Raw genomic sequence first — 17,387 nt, forward strand, 5'->3', positions numbered from 1 at the left:
ATAACCAAACTGTAAACATGTCTGCTCAGTGGGAAACTCAGAGCCTTTAAAGATAGGACCCACAGAAACTATTGCACTCAGGAAATGAATAACATCACAAAACCACTTTTCTAATAACATTATTAGAAATAAACATAAATTAGAAATGAGGCATAAAGAACCCTTTGAGTTCCATCCAACAAGACAAAGAGATAATTAAACACACGCACACACACACACACACACACACACACACACACGTCTGCCACTGAAAGCAGCTTCTGTTGGCTTAGAATGTTAAGATGATCTCTGTGGTGAATGGAGTGGATAATGGGCCTTTAGGATCACAGTAGGCAAAGCACCGTGTTATTCCACTGACTGAGAGACAATGGTTCCCAGCAGCAAGCCTGCAACAGAATATAACTCAGACAGAAGAAATGACACCAACAGAAAACAATGAAATAATCTGAAATGGATTTTTCAAAAAAGTAGATTTAGAATATTCAGAGATAATGAGGAAGCAATATCTTTGAAATAAAACTAGGAGATAATCTTATTCAATGAATGGAAGACCTGAATAATAGCCTTTGGAAATTTTGGAAAGAAAATAATGCAGTCACAAAATTAAATACAGAACAAGTGTATTTATTTCTTTTTATTCTTGAACTTTTTATTTATTTATTTGAGAGAGAGAGAGAGAGAACAAGCAGGGGAGGGGTAGAGAGGCAGGGGCAACAGAGGATCTGAAGTGGGTGCTGTGCTGATAGCAGAGAGCCTGATGCAAGGCTTGAACCCACAAACTGTGAGATCATGACCTGAGCCAAAGTTGGAGACTTAACAAACTGAGCCACCCAGGCACCCCAGAACAAGTGTATGTAAACTAAAATTTAAGGAGTCACCTATAACAGAGCAGAAAGACATAAGAAGTTAAACTCCTCCCAAATGCAGTCAGCACTCAGATTTCCAGACTGCCTTGAGTCTTGGATTCAGTTATATATATTTCATTCCACTAATCAGACATGCTCATTTGAGACTTTGATTTGGAAGTGAGCCAAGAAAGGAATTTGTCTGTTTATGCAACTCTCACTTTTTCTGGCATGAGTAGAGAAAGAGCAACTGGTATTTTATGGCGGCAAAGCCAGAGTGGCTCCAAGACAGTCTTCCTGGTAAAGAAGGTGTCTCAGAATTCCAGGAAGGGTTGCTCTCCCCTCCATATACACTGGGGAAACAGACATGGCAGTTTGCTCAGCAGAAAACTGGAGAAAAAAAGAAAGAAAAGTTCTCTGATGCAGTTTTGGAAAAATGTTTTTCTGCTTAAGATTGAGAACCATAATTACAAACGGTGAATTGAAATATTGGCAAACTTCATTAATACCTAAATAATTTCTGCAAATAATAAACTATTGCTTTTTATATTTCAAACAGGATTGTATTAAATACCCTAGAAGTCCACACTTTTAATTATCTTAGCAGAGCATCATTATGTACTCTTTGAGTTTCAAGGTCAAGCCAACAATATTTAAACTGGAACACAAGCTCTTATGTATTTTTCACTAAATTTGCTCTACAGAAAGTCCCTCACTTAGGGGAAAACTATATCCTAAAGCACATTTTAGGTCAGATATAAAAAACAGATAAAGATATAAACATATAGGTATATATGGATAGATAGATATAGATATACACACAAAAGTTAGGTTCGTTTCCTATTTTAGTCCACAGATGTCAAAAAGAGCATAGATCTGAGTAATAATGTCACCAAGAGTACAACAAGAAAGAAGCTAGTTGAGCAAGAGCTCAGGAAATATGTGATCAAGAAATATGTTAATATGATGGTCTGAATCATTGGGCCAAGCAAAACATCTCTTAAATAAGAATACTCCAGACCTTTGGGGTGCCTGGGTGACTCGGTTGAGCGACCGACTTCAGCTCAGGTCATGATCTCATGGTTTGTGAGTTCGAGCCCCTCGTCCAACTCTGTGCTGATGATAATTCAGGGCCTGGAGCCTGCACTGGATTGTGTCTCCCTCTCTCTCTGCCCCTTCCCTGGTGGTGCTCTGTGTCTCTCTCTTGCTCTCTCAAAAAGAAACATTAAAAAAAAAAGAATACTCCTGATCTTTAAAAAGAGAAAATATAATTCTATCTTTCCTGTGATTTTAAAACATTATAAACCTTGAATAGTTGATAGGAGAACTATGTTTTTTAAAAGTAAAAAATCACCCTAAATTCCAATACATAGAAATAACCCCCATTAACAGAAATGGCCTCTGATTTCCAAATGCCAATAATTCTTCTATGTATAAGTAAGGATATATGTTACAGAAAAAGCTTGTAGTATTCATGCCACTTAAATTTTTTTTAATGTTTATTTATTTTTGAGAGAGAAATCACAAGTGGGGGAGGGGCAGAGAAAGAGGGAGACAGAATTCAAAGCAGGTTCCATGCTATCAGTACAAAGCCTGACATGGGGCTCAAACTCACAAAATGTGAGATCATGACCTAAGATAAAGTGCAACAATCAACCAACAGAGCCATCCAGGTGCCCCAGGCCACTTTTAATTATTAGTAAATCTTTCTAATTATTGATGGTGAACAAAAGTATGTGTATTCTGATCTCTTTCTAAAAATTCAGTGAAATTTAATTAAAAAAACTAAAAATATTTTTAAAATATATAAATAAGGAAAGTAGGGGATATGCGAACAATAAAATTGCCTAGTTGTATATATAAAATAAGGTAGATAAAAGAAAATGGTTGGAATCTGTTAACATAATTGAGTTGTCTGACTTTTCCTTTCAAAATACAGGTACTTTCAGTTTGCTTCAAATGAAGAAAATCCAGCTATTTACTAATCCAGCTATTTACTAATCTAGCTATTATGAGCTATTTACTCATAATGCAGAGTACCAAGAAAGATTTAAAATGTAGGTTTGGTCAAGAATATATCAAACGGGAGAGGAGCCAAGATGGCGGAACAGCATGGAAGTTTTTTGTGTGTCTTGCGTCGATGAAATACAGCCAGACCAACACTTAAACCATCCCACACACCTAGAAAACTTATTGGAAGATTAACACAACAATCTGCACAACCTGAAACACAGAATTCAGCAGGTACGTGGGGAGGAGAGGTGAACTTGGGGAGCAAGAAACCGCGGGAAGGGAGGTGCTTTTGCAGGCGGAGAGAGGATGGAGATGGGGGTGGGGGGGAGAATACAGGAAAAGCACCCCTCCCCAAAAGTAGATGGAGAAAAAGTGGAAAATTGGAAACAGCCACAGGGACTAAACTAAAAAGGGAGAAAGGAGAAAGGAGAAAGGAGAGGGTTTAAAGCCCATTAGGACTGTAAACAAGGGGAGTGCAAAGGCTGCAACTCCACAGCTCGATACCTGGCGGTGCTCTGGTGGGAAGGGTGAATCCCCAGGAACAGAGTGGGGTTCCAGAGGTTCTTGGGCCACACGGGGAAAAGCGGTTCCACTGCTGGAAGGACATTTGGTAGAGACTGTTGAAGCCACCTGATCCCAACAGACCCCAGAGAATGGCCACATTCGCTGGTGCTGGAACAAGGTCATTAAGGGTGAAGACTGGTGCCAGATGTGTGTTGTGATCTTCCATAATCCCTGAAATGCTGCTGCTGCACTATCTCGCAAACTTTTTCTGGGGCAGGCTGGCACCTGGCCGCAGTCTCGGGGCACCGGCAGTAGCAGGGTCCAGCAAGCATTCCTGGGTGAGGCTGACATTCGGCCATTGCTCGGTGAGACCCTCCCACAGAGGGGTGGAACAGGTCAAAGCCGCAGTCCTTCAGAAGTAAGGGGCCGGGGAAAACAGCCGCATCTGAGACAAAACTCAGCAGAGAGGTACTGCCTGGGGCTTGGTCAAAGATAATGAAAAAGCAGGGGAGTGGATGAAAGCTGAAGACAGAGGACTGGTGTGCAATTGCTGATCATGGAGAACAGAGTTCTGACGCTAGAGACTGGGTAGCTGGGTGACGCCATTTTCACTGCTCCCACGCATGCGTATACATACCTATGAGCGCCACAACGCTCCATGCCAGTAGGAAAGCAGCGCCATCTAGTGGAAAACGGAGCCATTACACTGAGCCCTGCCCAATTGGGCCAACCTCACCCGTCAAGAACACAAGTCTTACCGCCTACTTAGTGTATGGACTATAAAGTGCTTCATAGTCTGACTTCTAGGGGAAAATGAAGTAATTTCAGTCCTATTTCAATCTGTTAGCAGGTCCATCTATTCACTTTTCTTTTTTTTTCTCTTTTTCACTTATTTTCTTTTTCTTGAATACAGAAAGAGAAAAAATTCATTTCTTTTTTCAATTTTTATTAAAAATTTTTTCTTTAAATTTTTTTACTGTATTTTTTACTTTTGTGTAAACTTTTTCAAATTCTATTTTACTCCCATCATTTCATTTTAGTCTACTTCAGTATATTCATTTTTTCAAATTCTCAAACGATTTCCTTTTTATTCCCCCTTTTTTCTCTAATCTATCAAACCACTTTCAACACCCAGACCAAAACACACCTAGGATCTAGCATCATTTATTCGATTTGTGTGTGTGTGTGTTTCATTTTTTAATTTTAATATTTTATTAATTTTAACTTTTTTACCTCATTAATTCCTTTTCTCCCTTCAAAATGATGAAATGAAGGAATTCATCCCAAAAGAAAGAGCACGAAGAAATGACAGCCAGGGATTTAACCAACTCAGATACAAGCAAGATGTCTGAACCAGAATTTAGAATCATGATAATAAGAATACTAGCTGGAGTCAAAAATAAATTAGAATAAGTTAGAATCCCTTTCTGTGGAGAAGTAAAAACTAGTCAGGATGAAATTAAAAATGCTATAAATGAGCTGCAATCACAGATGGATGCCATGGTGGAAAGGATGGATGGGGCAGAACAGAGAATCAGTGATATAGAGGACAAACTTATGGAGAATAATGAAGCAGAAAAAAAGAGGGAAATGAAAGCAAAAAAGCATGATTTAAGAATCAGAGAAATCAGTGACTCATTAAAAAGGAACAACATCAGAATCATAGGGGTCCCAGAAGAGGAAGAGAGAGAAATAGGGTTCTAATAGGGTTCTCCCAGAAGAGGGAGAGAGAAATAGGAAGAGAGAGAAATAGGGAAGAGAGAGAAGGGTTATGTGAGCAAATCATAGTGGAAAACTGTCCTAACCTGGGGAAAGACACAGACATCAAAATCCAGGAAGCACAGAGAACCACCATTAGATTCAACAAAAACCGACCATCAACAAGGCACATCATAGTCGAATTCACAAAATAGTCAAGCAAGGAAAGAATAATGAAAGCAGCAAGGGAAAAAAAGTCCCTAACCTACAAGGGAAGACAGATCAGGTTTGCAGCAGACCTATCCACAGAAACTTGGCAGGCCAGAAAGGAGTGGCAGGATATATTCAATGTGCTGAACCAGAAAAATATGCAGCCAAGAATTTTTTTATCCAGCAAGGCTGTCATTCAAAATAGAAGGAGAGATAAAAAGTTTCCCAGACAAACAAAAATTAAAGGAGTTTGTGACCACTAAACCAGCCCTGCAAGAAATTTTAAGGGGGAACTGTCTGAGGGGAGAAAAGATGAAAAAAAAATATATATATATATACACCAAAAAATACCAAAAGCAACAAAGATTAGAAAGGACCAGAGAACACCACCAGAAACTCCAACTCTACAAGCATCATAATGGCAATAAATTCATAATTTTCAGTACTCACTCTAAACGTCAGTGGACCCAATGCTCCAATCAAAAGATATAGGGCAACAGAATGGATAAGAAAACAAGATCCACCTATTTGCTGTTTACAAGAGACCCACTTTAGACCTAAAGACACTCTCAGATTGAAAATAAGGGGATGGAGAACCATCTATCATGCTAATGGTCATTGAAAGAAAGCTGGAGTAGCCATACTTATATCAGACAATCTAGACTTTAAAATAAAGACTGTATCAAGAGATGCAAAAGGGCATTATATCATAATCAAGGGGTCTATCCACCAAGAAGACCTAACAATTGTAAACATTTATGCGCCAAATGTGGAAACACCCAAATGTATAAATCAATTAATCACAAACATAGAGAAACTTATCGATAGTAATACCATAATAGTAGGAGATTTCAACACCCCACTCACAACAATGGACAGATCATCTAATCAAACAATCAACAAGGAAACAATGGCTTTGAATGACACACTGGACCAGATGGACTTAACAGATATATTCAAAACATTTCATCCTAAAACAGCAGAATATACATTCTTCTCCAGTGCACATGGAACGTTGTCCAGAGTAGACCATATAGTGGGACACAAATCAGCCCTAAGTACAAAAAGATCGAGATCATACTGTGCATATTTTCAGACCACAATGCTATGAAACTATAAATCAACCACAAGAAAAAATTTGGAAAGGTAACAAATACTTGGAGACTAAAGAACATCCTACTAAAGAATGAATGGGCTAACCAAGAAGTTAAAGAGGAAATTAAGAAGTATATGGAAGCCAATGAAAATGATAACACCACAACCCAAAACCTCTGGGACGCAGCAAAGGCAGTCATAAGAGGAAAGTATATTGCAATCCAGGCCTTCCTAAAGAAGGAAGAAAGATCTCAGATACACAACCTAACCTTTGGCCTTAAGAAGCTGGAAAAAGAACAACAAATAACACTCAAAACCAGCAGAAGACAGGAAGTAATAAAGATTACAGCAGAAATTAATGCAATCAAAACCAAAAAAAAACAAAAAAAACCGTAGAACAGATCAATGAAACCAGATGCTGGTTCTATGAAAGAATTAACAAAGTTGATAAACCACTAGCCAGTTTGATCAAAAAGAAAAAGGAAAGGACCCAAATAAATAAAATTGAGAATGAAAGAGGAGAGATCACAGCCAACACAGCAGAAATAAAAACAATAATAAGAGAATATCATGAGCAATTATATGCCAATAACATGGGCAATCTGGAAGAAACGGACAAATTCTTAGAAACATATACACTACCAAAACTGAAACAGGAAGAAATAGACAATTTGAACAGACCCATAACCAGTAAGGAAATTGAATTAGTAATCAAAAATCTGCCAAAAAACAAGAGTCCAGGGCCAGGTGGCTTTCTACCACCTGGGGAATTCTACCAAACATTTAAGGAAGAGATAATACCTATTCTCTTGAAACTTTTCCAAAAAATAGAAATGGAAGGAAAACTTCCAAACTCTTTCTATGAAGCCAGCATTACTTTGATTTCAAAGCCAGACAGAGACCCCACTAAAAAGGAGAACTATAGACCAATTTCCCTGATGAACATGGATACAAAAATCCTCAACAAGTTATTAGCCAACTGGATCCAACAATACATTAAAAAAATGATTCACCATGACCAAGCGGGATTTATACCTGGGATGCAGTGCTGGTTCCATATCTGCAAAACAATTAACGTGATTCATCACATCAATAAAAGAAAGGACAAGAACCATATGATCCTCTCAATAGATGTGGGGAAAGCATTTGACAAAATAAAGCATCCTTTCTTGATAAAAACCCTCAATAAAGTAGGGATAGAAGGATCATACCTAAAGATCATAAAAGCTACATATGAATGACCCAACGCTAATATCATCCTCAATGGGGAAAAACTGACAGCTTTCCCCCTAAGGTCAGGAACAAGACAGGGATGTCCACTCTCGCCACTATTATTCAACATAGTATTGGAAGTCTAAGCCTCTGGATTCAGACAACACAAAGAAGTAAAAGATATCCAAATAGGCCAGGAGGAGGTCAAACATTCACTCTTCACAGATGACATGATATTCTATATGGAAAACCCAAAAGATTCCACCAAAAATCTGCTAGAATTGATTCATGAATTCAGCAAAGTTGCAGGATACAAAATCAACGCACAGAGATCGGTTGCATTTCTATACACCAACAATGAAGCAACAGAAAGAGAAATCAAGTAATCAATCCCATTTACAGTTGCACCAAAAACCATAAAATACCTAGAAATAAATCTAACAAAGAGGTGAAAAATCTATGCACTGAAAACTATAGAAAGCTTATGAAAGAAATTGAAGAAGACACAAAAAAATGGAAAAAGAGTCCATGCTCCTGGATAGGAAGAACAAATATTGTTAAAATGTCAATACTACCTAAAGTAATCTACATATTCAATACAATCTCTATCAAAATAACACCAGCATTCTTCACAGAGCTAGAACAAATAATCCTAAAATTTGTATGGAACCAGAAAAGACCCCGAATAGCCAAAACAATCTTGAAAAAGAAAACCAAAGCAGGAGGCATCCTGCTATCCCATCTCAAGGAAAAGAAACAAGAAAATAAACAAACAAACAAACTGAGGGGCACTTGCCTGGCTCAGTCGGTTAAGTGGCAGACCTTGGCTCAGGTCATGATCTTGTGGTTCATGATTTCGAGCCCCACATCAGGCTCTGTGTTGACAGCTCAGTCTGGAGCCTGCTTCAGATTCTGTGTCTCCCTCTCTGCCTCTCCCCTGATCTCTCTCTGCCTCTCTGTCTCTCTCTCTTTCTCTCAATAAATAAATAAATAAACAAATAAACATTAAAAAAAATTAGAAACAAAAAAACTGAGAAACACTTGTGAAGTTCACAGTCCAGAGGCATGGGCTCAATAAAAGAATGAGACATAATCATAACACTATAGAATACTTCCTTCCACATCCCTCAAAACCTATTTACAGTAGGTACTTTTACCTGTAATAACTTTCCCTGTCATCAAAAAAAAAAATTCTGAAGCATAACAAAAGGGAAAAAAAACACCGCTATCTGGAGAGACATAGCTAGCAGAAGAATCAGACGTGGCAGAGATGCTGGGATGAACAGACCCGGAATTTAAAACATTAGTTAATATGCTAAAGTCTCTGTTGGGTAAAGTATACAGCATGCATAAATAGATGGGGAATGGAAGCAGAGAAATGGAAATCCTAAGAAAGAACCAAAAAAGAGATGCTAGAGATAAAAAAAAAAAGGAAAGAAATGAACCAAACCAAACAAACAAACAAAAAAAACTACTGTAACAATAATGAAGAATGCCTTTGACACGCTCATTGGTAGACTGGATGTGAAAGAGGAAAGACCCTCTGTGCTATGCAATAGGATACTAAAAAATTGAAAAACAAAAAGAACAAAGACTTTCTCAATCAACAGAACAACAATAGAGTATCCAAAGACTGTGGGTGGGAAAACTACAAAAGGAATAACATATGTATAATGGGAATACCAGAAACAAAAAGACAGAAAGGAACAGAAAAAGTATTTGATGCAATAATGAGAATTTCCCCAAATTAATGTTAGACACCAAACCATAGATCTAGGAAGCTCAGAGAATGCCAGACAGGATAAATGCTAAAAACAAAACAAAACAAAACAAACAAACAAAAAATAAACAAAAAAACCACACCACACACAAACAAAGAAAATCTACATCTAGGCATATCATTTTCAAATTACAGAAAATCAAGGGTAAGGAAAAAACCCTGAAAGAAGACAGAGTAGGGGGAAAAAGTAATTTCTTCCAATGATTGGGATCAAATTCTTGCATGGCTGACTATGGGTGACTTTTAGTGGCTTTATGACTATTAGTGCAATGGCAAAAGGACCAAAAATGTCCAGAAGCTTTTTCAAAGCCATAATTTCCTTAAGTGCTAGTTTCTGTACATCTACCGTGCTTAAGATCATGATGGCAGAAAGTCAACCCTCTTCATAATTAACATAATTAACATCTTTGTACTTATGTAAGATACAAAGATATTTGCTCATTATTCCTGTTACAACTAGTATAACCATATATATTTCCCCACACTTCCTGGTCACTAATTTTCCAATATTCTTTTTTCCAGGTCACTAAAAAATTAGTCAATTAGCCAACGTCCACACATCGACATATATACCAATCTCAGTTCATCTTTTTTTTTCTTCAAAAACATGGACAAGCAGATGTATTTCCAAAGACCATATTCTTGAAGAATTTTTCATCACTACACTCTTTTAGGGTCACTTCCCAAAGGAGTCATAATACAGAAGCTATCGACTTCTACCTGACAATGATTACCATGCACATCCATGCGTAAACCAGGCCCATTCTACTTTCTTCTCCATTAATTGGCAACAGAATACTTCCTGTGAAGCTATCGGAGTTAAGTAGGAGAAAGCAAAGGAATAGATAGAGCAGGAGTCTGAACCAATGTCCGTGCAGTTTACTGTTACAGTTCCGATTTGCTTAAGCCAAGTCTTATGTAAACTGCTTCCATTTTATAATGCAACAGAGCTGTGCATGCAGTTTTACGTTTCAATAGATCAGATAATACTAAGTTCATGATAGAAATTACAGGACCCGCAGTTACTTGGTGTCTCAGGGTCCGGTGTTCTGTCTCTACACAGACCCAGCAGCAACGCAAGAGCCACTTTTCAAACGGAGAATGGTTGCTGGCCAAAGAAAGCACGGCTTTACTCTAAGACCCTAAAGGCATGAGACGTTATTCTCTTCCAGAGCTTTCCAATGGCTGTATATAGCATCTTTTTTTTTTTTTTTTGCCTTAGGTATTTCTAATATAATTGCATCTATAATTTCTAATATAATTGCATCGGTTATAAGGGGTATTGCCGGGCGGTATGCACCACACATTGGAACTGTTGCAAAACCCTATTTATGTATCCAGGCTGCACTCAAAACTGGCATTACTAAATGTATTGTAAATGGGTTAATTAACATGTCCAAATGTTTTATATGTTTCCTCCAAAATGCCAAAAGACCCAGGAAGTGGTATGTCTCACTATTCATACTAGGTGCTACGAGGTATAGAACCAATCTGCCACTTTAGACACTATCCATATAAAGTATATATATATTTTTAATTTTTTCAATGTTTATTTTTGAGACAGAGAGAGAGAGAGAGAGAGAGACAGAGCGAGAGCAGGGGAGGGGCAGAGTGAGAGAGACACAGAATCTGAAGCAGGCTCCAGGCTCTGAGCTGTCAGCACCAAGCCCGACGCAGGGCTCGAACACATGAACCACGAGATCATGACCTGAGCTGAAGTCTGGTGCTTAACCGACTGAGCCACCCAGCTGCCCCTAAAGGGTATCTTGATATGGCCCAGAACACTGTGTCCCAGAAACCTCATCGATGTGGCAGACTTCTGATGTTTTGCAAGGATTATTACCCATTCTCTGGCCTAGATTAATCTTATTAAGGCATCTTAGATGTTTGCTGTTTTATTCTTGCAGGGTCCAATGATCATACTCTCCCTCAGCACAATAAACCTTTGCAATGTTCTTTTGTTTACCAAGATGATCAAGGACATTCTAAACTATATTACAAGATCATGAGAGAACATAAAGTTTGGCAACATCCTTGCACCAGTCAGTAAAATTATACTGTTGTCTGTCTCTGCCATGTAAATGTGAACTGCTTCTGATTTTATTAATTAATGGGAACTGACAAGAGAGTGTTTGCCAGGTCAATAACTACATATTGATTTTCACAGACTGTTAATTTACTCCAGTAAAGACACTGCATTTGGAATTTCAGCTGTGGCACCCACAGTTACTTGATTATATGTGTTTTGTCTGGCTTTCCATGGACCGTCTGGATTTTGAGTTAAATTTTCCACTAATGGTCAAATAGATGGGATATATGTATCTCTCAAGTCTTGGATGATGGAACTAATCTCTGTTATTTCCACAGGGATGCATTATTGCTTTTGATATACAGTTTTGGTGAGGGTTGTTGAAAACAGCTGTAGGGACTTCCACTTGGTCCCTCCTACACTAATTGCCTTTACTCTATGAGTCAGGGAACCATTGTTGTGATTCTGACAGATATTAAATATATGTACACCTTCTGGGGCTGGGAAATAATAATAGGACTGGTCTGTAGTCTGTCTAGCCATACTGTGAATAGAGCCAAAATTCCATTCATTGCTTGACTTGTGTTAAGTGCCCGCTGTGTCCAGTTGTTTATAGGTACATTTTGGGTCTTTGAGAATCAACAAAAATTTAAAGCCAATATATGATCACTCCTAGAGATTCAAGGCTTTTTTTCTTTTTCTTTTAAATTTTTTTAATGTTTATTTATTTTTGAGAGAGAGAGAAAGCAGACAAGCGGGAACAGGCAAGGAGAGAGAGGAAGACACAGAACCTGAAGCAGGATCCAGATTCTGAGCTGTCAGCACAGAGTCCGACGTGGGGCTCGAACTCACCAACCACAAGACAATGACCTAAACCGAAGTCGGATGCTTAACCGACTGAGCCACCCAGGCACCCCCTCAAAGTTTTTCTTTTACCTAGTGCTCAGTCTCTTAAGTTCATGGCTGAGGTTCTTCTGGGGAGAGCTTGGAGAAAATATCATAGTATACATTGCAGTCTTTTCTTCAGAGTGTTTGGCCTCCCTCTCAGTCAAGTCTATATGGATCTGTGAAGTGATATAGTTCTGGAAATAGGATATAAAACTATAGAATATAATCTTCCTACTCCTACAGCAAGTTAGGTTTCTCGAAGCAGCCATAGAAGTTCTTGTCTATAAGTTACCAATATTTTATCTCTAAGGATAGTATATATTCTTTCATGTACACCATAATCACTTAGCCTAGGCCACAGATTTCTGTGAGTGAAAACACTGATTCAACTCCACCTCTATGGCTTATTGTGGTAATGTGGACCACATAGTCTATGGTGATCAACCATTGACGTATAACATCTGACACTCTGAGTCATTTATTCCTACTGAAATCAAGAAACTTCATTCCAATGGGGCAAGTACAACTTAATCTCTGGCCTACAGACACGAGTCACCACAAAGTTCAAGGTTGCTGGTGTCCTCCTTACTAATGCATTTTTTACTACTTTGATAAAAGTAGAGTCCTCCAGGCCCTTACAGGGTTAAAGTTGAGGGACGTGGGTGCTGCACATATAGATCCACTACCACATTGACATGTTTCTGAGTCTTGGACTGTTTCCTCTATGGATACCATGCCAAGAACGTTCTTGAACTGTGTGATTGTTTACATGAGGTATCATATAAAGTAGTTAAATTCATAGAAACAAAAAGTAGAGTGGTATTTATAGAGACTGGGAAGAGGAGGAAATGAGGAATTCTTTAATGGGTATACAGTTTCAGTTTTGCAAGAAAAAGTTCTGGAGATCTGTTTTATAACAATGTACGTATATTTAACATTACCGAACCATACACTCAAAAATTGTTGAAATGGTAAATTTTATGTTACGTGGTTTTTACCGTAAGAAAGAAAGAAATTTAATATTTTTGATAACGTGACCTTATTACCACTCCCAGGTGATTTTAAAAATGCAATAAATGCCAAATCCAGGCTAAGTGCACTCCTGCCAATGAATTTGGCCTGATAAAATCTTCTGTTTCTACCCCTTTGGTTTAATACTCTGAAACATATTACCTAGGCTCTTTCTGATAAAGATCACTGAAGTCTTTTAATTGTTGGTGTATACTTTATCTCCTCCTAAAGATCTTATACATCCCAGCCTAAGCTCTCTTAGAATGTAATTCTTACACTTGCCTTGGAAGCCATGACAGTAGGTGAAGGCAAGTCAGAAAGAGAATTGCCATCAGCCTGTAGGAAAACTGTCCCAAAGAGAGCGATTGAAAAGGTTTTTACAGTGAGGACTGGTTCCCTCAGATGGCAGAGATGGTGTCTGCCAACAGGATGTACCAGAGGATTTTGAAGTTTCAAAGTTCGCAGCTTTATCCATGTCGGCTGAAATGTCTCCATCCCTGAGCCTCTTCCTTTCCCACCAGTGCCTTCACTGTAACTTAAAAACTTAGCATTTAGTTGTTGCTACAGTTATCTAATCCTTCTTGTCAGATAGAACTTGGGTGTTGTCCTAAGCCTTATCTGCCCTGCACCTACAGCAGATGACAGATAATTTCAGACCTCCAAGCGGGACTGAGAGTCTCCATATTTTTTCTCAAATGTATATTTGTAGTTTTCAATATCGCCATTTACCCTACTTCTCTAGGGACACAGGAAGGATCCAGTTAACTCCTCAATCTTTATCATTACTGTTATTATCACAGAAGCGGAGTGCTTGCAGCCACTTGAGCTCTTAGTTCCTCCTGCTTAATATTTGGTATCATATTGGCTGCATCAACATCACCTGGGAACTTGTTAGAATTGCAGCCTCTTAAACAGCATCACATACCTCTTTTATCAGCAAAAGCATCTTAACAACAACAAAAACTGCAGTGGTTTGTGTGTATGTTAAAATTTCAGAAGCACTGTCCTAATTCCTTGCTTTCCTCAGGCACTACCAATATTGATAGTTTGAGTAATCGAGACACCACAGCGTGTCATAGATTTATCTGTGACTCATTTTCTCTTTGCAAGGAAGTTATCTCTGCATTTCTTGATTTTATGGGCAATTCAATCTCAGATACTATTTTAACAATCTGTTTTCTGGGACTACTTCTGGTACCAATTACTTTATCAATCAGGATCTTGGCAGAAAGTAGATGACAAAAAATTATAATAACTTAAGGATGGCAATAAAAGGACTATTCAAAAAAATGTGGGCAATGACAGAATAATATATTATGAAATTGTCAGAGCACACACACATACACATACCAGAGAGTTCCTTTCTTCAGGAATTTGGCCCTGTTAAAATTACTCTTAACTTTTCATGTAAGTTTTACATATCTATTTATTATATTTATGCTCCTACTTTGCTTCTAATAATTAAGAGAAGGAAGCAGTAAAATGCACAAAATCAAGACAGAGTAGAATTGAAGAAGAAAATAGAGTAGAAAAGCAAAGGACTATAGCGTGGAATCAGAAATGAAAAAAAAAATGAGACCATTAGAAAAAAATGTATGCCATATACTTGAGATCAAATATGACTATAAACGTGTAGCAATGAACGAGAAAATTTGCACAAAGCTAAGTCTTCAGAAGTAATGCCTTTTCCTACTTAAACACCAGAAGTAAATATCTCTTATTCAGAGAGAGAACACTATGTAACATAGCAGCCATAGTTCTTAATAATGGCTTTACTTTATAAAAATGACAAATACCTAAAGTTTGTGGATTGAAAGATTAAATCAGAATTGAAACTTTAAAGGTACTGTTGAGCATTTAAATACTTTGTCTCAGTGTCAAATACTTAGCAAGTAAAAAACAACAACTAGCAACAAAATGTAAATACAGATCCATAACTCCTTATCTTAAATTATTAGGAAAATATGTGCTCTAAACTTTTCCAATTTTAGATACCTAATACAGGACACATAGCATCTATTAGAAGACATTCCCAGTAGGGATCTGAAACACAGTAATACATCTGCAGTGAAATATATGAATACTCACATGCAATGCGATTAAAAAGGACTCTGAATGCCTTCATTTCAGGCCAAGGTACATTTTATTGCTAAATGTCAAAGAACTTAGGGTTTTGTTTGGTTTTGAGGTTTTGGATTTGAGAATTATAATTAAGGGATTGCAGCTCACCTATTAATCAAAGTAGATAATATTTACTAATATATTAGGGGGACAGAATAAAAAATAATTGCGAGTGTTTAGAATATTTCCAATAAAGATCATTCTTACATGGTTGAAATAGGATGGTCATAGTAATCAACAGATAAACGCTCCCAAGGTGATATATCCTAACTCAAGAACTTGCAAAGCTGCTACAAGAAATCTTTATTGCCAGTATCTTTTTCCTGTAGATTGTGTGAAGGTATGGGATGAGATGAATTCTCTTTTCTTTTGTTACATCTCCAGACACAAGAGGAGATAGTCTGAACCTGGTATAGTAACTACTGTACATTATCTATAGACTTTGCCCTTTAAGCTAGATGCAGTGACAGGATGAGATTTTGGAGTTGTCTCCCATGGAGAAAGGTGGAGTGTTTTCTACATTTGAAAGGAATACCACAAAACTATTTTGTATGAGATGAAAGAAGTAACAACGTACCAAATAATTATTGAAGTGACTCTCCTATTTCTCTTTTCCTCTGATGCAGCCATACTGGAACCCCCAAGTTCTAAAAGGATGAACATTAATATAAAGGTTGGGGGGGGCATTGTTTCATTCCACAATGATCATTAATAGAGAAATAAAACTGTCATGTATGCCTAGTGGGATTTGAGAATTTCTATAGACCAGTGACCAGTGTGTATCTCCCATTCTTTCCATATCCAAATGGGAACTTCATGGTGTGAAGTCACTGAGATTTTAGGGTTAGTCTATTGGTATTCATTATTATACAAACGAGAAAAAAGAGCAAGGAAAAATCGGAGCTAGTAAAGATAACATTCCCTTTAGGAAGACAGGGTGGTGGGATGAAAAGAAAAAGTCAAAAGAGTCTCACACAGTGATACATGTTAGTGCAAAACCACTGCTGCTGGGAGTAAATTGTTACAGTCTTTCAACTGAATGATCTGGAAATGTCTATAAAATTTAAAAAAGCCATAATTTTGATTCAGAAATCCTAACCAAAAAATCATTTTCCATAAAATTTTATATAACATGTAAAATATATGTAGGGAAGTACACAAAACAAAAATGCACAGCTTAATGATTTATCATAAAGAAAACAGCTATGGCTCAAGTGAAAAATAGAACATTTTCAACATTTTAGAAACTGTTCTTATGCTTTCTATCAATCACTATGCTTTCAGTCCACTTCAAAGTGTTTTACTATCTAGATTTTTATGTTCATCACTTCCATGCTTTTCTTTATAATTTTTTCAACTAAGCTTGTAGCACTTAAATTATCATTTTTCCTACTTTTTGAATGAAACATAAATTGAATCACCAAATATATATTACTTTGTTTATACCTTAGGAAGATTCATCTATGTTCTATGCATTTGCAGTTTCATTCATTTTTATTGCTATGTTTTCATTGTAGGAATATACCACAATTTATTTTATGATTGATGGAAATTGGGTTTGTTATCAGTTTGAGACTATTATAAATAATGCTGCTATGGACATTACTGCATATGCCTTCTTGTACACATGTGTATACATTTCCCTTGGGTATATATGTCTGACTCCAATTGTCAGTTTGTATGGTATATATAATTTCAACTTTGGTAGATAATGCCAAACTGTTTTCCAAAGAGGAAAATTCAGGTGCCTGAGTGGCTCAGTCAGGTAAGCATCTGACTCTTTTTATTTATTTATTTATTTATTTATTTATTTATTTATTTTTAACATTTATTCATTTTTGGGGAGACAGAGAGTGAGTGAGGGAGGGGTGGAGAGAGAGAGAGAGAGAGAGGAAGACACAGAATCCGAAGCAGGCTCCAGGCTCTGAGCTGTCAACACAGAGACCAACGCGGGGCTCGAACTAACAGACTGTGAGATCAT

Source organism: Lynx canadensis, chromosome B1 (assembly GCF_007474595.2).
Source record: "Lynx canadensis isolate LIC74 chromosome B1, mLynCan4.pri.v2, whole genome shotgun sequence".
In the NCBI taxonomy this organism is placed as follows: Eukaryota; Metazoa; Chordata; class Mammalia; order Carnivora; family Felidae; genus Lynx; species Lynx canadensis.